This window comes from Neophocaena asiaeorientalis, unplaced genomic scaffold (assembly GCF_003031525.2).
Source record: "Neophocaena asiaeorientalis asiaeorientalis breed wild unplaced genomic scaffold, Neophocaena_asiaeorientalis_V1.1 scaffold79, whole genome shotgun sequence".
Lineage (NCBI taxonomy): Eukaryota > Metazoa > Chordata > Mammalia > Artiodactyla > Phocoenidae > Neophocaena > Neophocaena asiaeorientalis.
In genome coordinates, this window is record NW_020175402.1 from 405,741 (window position 1) to 411,518 (window position 5,778).

At 48.1% G+C, this 5,778-nt stretch overlaps 1 long non-coding RNA gene across 1 annotated transcript; it reads left to right on the top strand.

Moving 5' to 3' along the window:
* On the top strand, positions 1-3,432 carry LOC112414417 (uncharacterized). Its single transcript, XR_003006130.1, has 3 exons — positions 1-34; positions 1,352-1,444; positions 3,342-3,432. It is a non-coding gene; the product is annotated as an uncharacterized LOC112414417 (long non-coding RNA).
* Positions 3,433-5,778: the final 2,346 nt, after the last annotated feature.

The following is a 5,778-nucleotide window of genomic DNA, read 5'->3' on the forward strand; positions in this document are numbered from 1 at the left end:
TGGCGGAGCCCGGGGAGCGGCTCAGCTGTGTCAGGTGCGCGGCGCCGGGAGCCTCGGCGACCTTTGTCTCCTGCCTGGCGCCAGCAAGGAGTGTGACCCAGCGTGCTGCAGCTGCGTGTGTGTGTTTATGTGGTGTGTGTGTGTGTGTGTGTGTGTGTGTGTGTAAGAGGGGAGGAGGAGACAGAAAAAGCGGAGAGGCGGATGGATCCCGCGTGCCTGTGTGTTTATGTGTGACGGAAAGGCAGAGACTGACTATTTCAGGAGATTGTTACTGCCTGCTTCCGTGTGTGTGTGTGTGTGTGTGGGGTGTGTGTGTGTGTGTGTAAGAGTGAGAGAGGGTTGAGAGGAGAAGGTAGAAGGGAAGCAGAGAGAAGGCTGGATGTTTCTCCATGCCTTTACGTTTGTATGTCAGAGGAGAAACTGTCTCTACATGTGGTTGTGTAACTGCCTGAGTGAAAGAGGTGTGTGTCTGTGTATTTGTATGAATGTGTGATCTGTACTTTTGGGGACTGTTTTGCATGCACGTTGGTGTGGTAGAAAGAGACTTTGTGTCCCTGCTGTAAACAAGTGGAGCCCAAACCCCTCTGGTGTTGTGGTGTAGCATGTGCACATGAGAGGGGCAAGGCTGTTATTTGGTACAACTGTGTGTGTAGCCCAGTTTGCAAAAAAGAGAGAAAGAAAGATTGTGGGTGAGGTGAAAATGTGTGTTTTGTTTATGTGACTTTGTGATTATCTCTATGTTGTGTTGAGAAAGAGAAACTAATATGCAGGGACCATGATAAGTGGATGTTTAGGAGAGACAAAGACATTCCAGAGGAGATGGTGTTTGGGCTTTGAAGGATGTATAGGAGTTCATGAGGCCAGAAGGAAAGACCTGGGGAATCTTGCCTACCAGTCACAGGAAACAGAGGTGGATTCTGGAAGACAGGGCATCTACTGCCAGCCACCCCTGGTCAGGAGCTGGCCCAGAGTGATTCTGAGCATGCAGAGGAGGGGTCTGGGCACACAGTGCAAGGTTACAAAGGGACCATCTGCTCCTGGGCAGTGTGTGTGGCCACCTGGAGGGCAGGGAGGGAGCTGTGGAAATAACTCTCCCTGTTTCCATTCAACAGCCCTCTGAATTCTCCAGTGTGGAGGGAGGGAGACAGGGAGGAGGCCACTTGTCAGCGTTCACAAAGCTTGTTGAGTGCCGCAGACTAGAAAGGAGGGGTGGGCCCTGCCCAAAAGGTGACCAGAACTTCTCTGGACCTGGATGCCCAGACCCTCTTTCCATCCTGGAGGACTGGTAGCTTATACCATCAGCTGCCCAGGCCTGGGCTAGTTTCAGATTCCTGACTATTCCTGGTTTCAGATTTGTGACCATTCCTGATGCCTGGAGGGACATTCTGAAATCCAGGGAGACACGAAAATGGAACCAGTTATCCTAGCTTTCCACTTGCGAGCGGTGTGATTCTGGGGGATTCCCTTCTCCTCTCTGAGCCTCAGTTTTCTCCTCTGTAAAATAGGATTTGTAATTCCTGCCTACCCCCCCAGTACTGACGTGAAGATTTAATGAGTTAATGTACACGTGGGCCCTCTGTAAGCTATGAACCACTGGAAAATGTTAAGCGTTGCTCCATTTATATGAAGTTCAAAGCACTTCGATGCTGTCAGAAGTCTGGCCAGTGTTGCCTTGGGGGAGGGAATGACTGGAAAGGGGGCAACAGGGGGACTTCTGGCTGTTGGTAAGGTGGTTTGGGGATGGAAGGACTGGGGACAGGGCTGTGTTCAGTTTGTGAAGACGCCTTAGGATCTGTGCATTTTTTTCTGTATATGTTATACTACAACAACATGTTCCAAAAAAAAGAAAAGAAAGGTCAGGCATCCTGACCACATTTTATTCACTCACACGATGGGCATTCTGGAATGCTCTATCAACGAGGCAGGAACCAGGCTGAGTATTGGGGCTACAACAGTGAACATGATGTGATCCTGACTCTATGAAGAAAAGAGGAGAAAGGGCGTGGCTTTCTCACCTCTGAAGGGGGCACATTGGCAGGGGAGGGGCTTGCCCAGAGCCACTCCCTGGGCTGGCAGCAGAATCAGGACTAGAATGAAGGACTCCTAGTGCTATGGCTGAGTCTCTTCCATTCCACCAGGCTGCCTGGGAGAGATAGGCCCTGGTCTTTTGCTGCTCAGGGGAGAACAGTGAGAAGGTTTGCTGCTAACTCTGACCCTAACCTCCAGCTCCTTGAGGATCCTCAGAACTCACCTCCACCAAACAGCCTTCTAGGAACAGTTCTATTCTATAGATGCTATGATTCCCACCCCAGCCCCATGTTACAGGTGAGGAAAATTAATGCTCAGAGAGGGAAAGTGGCTTCCCCAAGGTGGCACAGCCAGTCTAAGAGGATTTGCTGCTTCTGTTGACATTTGTGGGCTTGCTGTGCTCTCTGACAGAAACCTGGGTGGTTGTGTGGAAGGAAACATGTTTCCCTTGTCAGGCTCCTATAGACTGGATGGTGAGGGTGCTTCCTCCAAATATTCAGGTTTCTGGGCACAGCAGTCAGAGCATCAGGGCTCAAACTGGCAGAAAAACTCCCTTAAACTGAAAAGTACAGGGGGTAGAGCTAGCTTTCGTCATGGCTGCATTGAGGAGCTCAGATGATTGTCAGGATTCAGTGTCATTCTCTTGGTCTCTCAAGACTGTTTCCCTCTCTGCTGGCCTCATCCTCTGGCAGACTCTCTCCTCATGATCACAGAGTGGCTGCCAGCAGCACCAGCCAGGCATCCTAGTCTCTCAGCAGCTGCAACAGAAACAGGGACTCTTTCCTCAGCAGTTCCAACAGCATTCCTCAAACCAAGTCTCATTGGCTCTTACTGAGACATGTATCCATTCCTTGGCCAATCACTGTGGCCGAGGGTTCTGACTGGCCAGGCCATGGAGAGTGAGGGCCTCAGAGGTACCTGGCATTTGAGTCTAGGTGTGATTTCTAGCCATCCCAGCCTCAGGACTCACCAAGGTCCAAGAAGAATCCTCCCGAATTTGTGGAGAGGCTTACATTTCATAGGCCTTCAATAAATGGCAACAGTTATTATTGGTATTCTTCTTCGTCTGCTTTGCCTCTGTCATCATCTTGTACAGAGTAGACATTCAGTAATGTCTAGCATACAGTAGGTACCCAAAGAATCCTTAGTGGTTGACTGATTTTTGGGGGGAGTGGGGGGTTGCTGATGCCATGTACCAAGTCAGAGAGCGTCTGGACAAATTGGACAGCCCACAGGCCTGCAGACAGGATGAGACTCAGTATGAGAACGATTTAAGTTTTCATTTTGTTTTGTCTTCCATAACTGAACTGAAGCTATAGTCTAGAGCTCCTGGGGGCATCACCAGACTCTCCAGGAACAGACTCCCCCATCACACACATCCACCCGCCAGCCTAAGAGGATATAATCAAGTAAGCATCAGAAAGAGCCCGTTAGGAGGCTGGTCCGGGAGGAGCAAGCAGAACTTGTCAGACCCAATCAGACTATTTCTGCAACCCTGCAGAGAGTTTGCCTGGGGTGGGGGTGGGGACCGGCATGTCCCAGCCTGATCCCTTTCTCCTTGGGCCACCAGCTACTCTGATTCAATTGGGCAGTTTGAGTTTCCATGAGGGACTGGAGGTCCATTAGGTCTTGACTAACAATAGCTGCTATTTATCAAGTGTGTGCTGGGCCCCATAGTTGGCACTTTGCATGATTTAAATACAGGACCAGTGGAATATATTTTGGATACTCACGTTATCCCTGCTTTTGCTTTACTCTTTCTGCTATTTTCCCTGATTTCAAATGCAATTAATATGTGCTCACTGTAAAATAGTGTAAACAATATGGAAATGAATACAATAGGGAAAAAGTCCCCCATAATCCTACTCCTCAAATATCAACCACTGTTAACTCCTTGATGAGATTCTGCATTTAGCTGTATTAACAGATGTATGTCTGTTTTGTGAGAGGAAGAACATTACATTATTCACCTGTTCATAGCCTCCTTTCCTCCCTGCCTTTGAGGCAGAAAACTCTGTAGTTCAGGTGGCTTCAACCTGGTTTTATTCTGTGGATCTGAGTAACAGGAGGAGGGAAGGGAAGGAAACAAGCTAAGAGAGAAAGGGTAGAGGTTGCTGGGTGGGAAAAGATGGGAGAGGCTGAAGCAGGGGGCAAGGAGGTAAGAACAGTGCAGCCTGAGCTTTGAGAGAGCATTTGAGGGACTCAGGATACAGATTTGGAGGCTGTCTGCAGAGGGTGGGAGGGAAGACAAGAAAAAGAAACAGAAAGAGGAAAAGGAATGTTAAGAAGTTTTTTTGAGATTATGAATAAAATCACCTTTAACATTTTCAAAAGAATTGAATAAATATTTAAATTGCCTTTTGGACTTCCCTGATGGCGCAGTGGTTAAGAATCCGCCTGCCAATGAAGGGGACACGGGTTCGAGCCCTGGGCTGGGAAGACCCCACATGCCACGGAGCAACTAAGCCCGTGTGCCACAACTACTGAGCCCGTGCACCACAACTACTGAGCCCATGTGCCACAACTACTGAAGCCTGCTCTCCTAGAGCCCGTGCTCTGCAACAAGAGAAGCCACCGCAATGAGAAGCCCACGTACCACAATGAAAAGTAGCCCCCGCTTGCCGCAACTAGAGAAAGCCTGCGCACAGCATCAAAGACCCAACGCAGACAAAAATAAATTAAAAAAAAAAAAAGCCCTTTAAATTGCCTTTCAATTTTTTGTTGCTGTGGGGGGAGGGGAGGAACTGGTGTTTCTTTCTAATTCAATAGTGATTTGAGACTGTCCTCAAAGTGGCTTAGCTGTACCCAGGTTACTTTTTTATAAACAAAAAAATGAGATTACATAATATTAATAATTGCTAAAATGTATTGACTATTTACTATATGCCAGGCATTGTGCTAAATATTCTTCCATATTGCTTTATTTAATTCTATAATATCCCAATGGGGGCAGGTACTACTATTATCTCATTTTACAAATGAGGAAGCTGAGGCTCAGAGAGGTGAAACAACTTGCCCAAGGTCACACAGCCAGCAAGTGGGGGAGCTGGGATGAGATAATTTTTCCATTATTTTAATCGTCTGGTATGTAGTTGCTTAGTTTTTGTTGTCATTGTTATTTGTGTGTTTATTTGTTAAGGAGCTTCAAACCCCTTTCTGCTTGTGATTGGGCAGGAATATACATAAATAAAAGTTAGGCATGCACTGTCATTGACCCCACAATTCCCTGCCGTCAGTATTACCCCTGTTTTCTATGTTAAGAACCTGAAACTGAGTGGGACATGATCACTAATCTAGAGTAAGGCAGCTTTTAAGTTGTGTCATGGGATTTGAACTCAACTGTGTTTTCTCTGAAGGACCATACAGGAGCCGGAGCAGGGGTGGGGACCTGGGCTACATCTCGGTCACCCAGGCACAGAGTCACAGACCCTGAGGGCTGGACCTGAAAGAGATGTGAAAAGTCATCTATTCTAGTCCCTCTTTCCATTTATAAATCTCCTCTGCTGCTTCCCCCATAGAGGTCACATGGCCCAAGTCTGAACACCTCTGCTGATGGGAAACCCACTACTTTTGCGGAGCCCAGAGCTGGGGAAAGTAGGCCAGGCTGGAGCAGTGAAGCAGATGAAATGCCTGAGAATTAGCTGGGACAAGCACGGAGACTGCCAGCAGGGACAGGAGCGCAGAGAGAATGGAAAACCACTCCCTCCAAGTAACAGGAGGAGGGAGGGGAAAGAAACAAGCTAGGAGAGA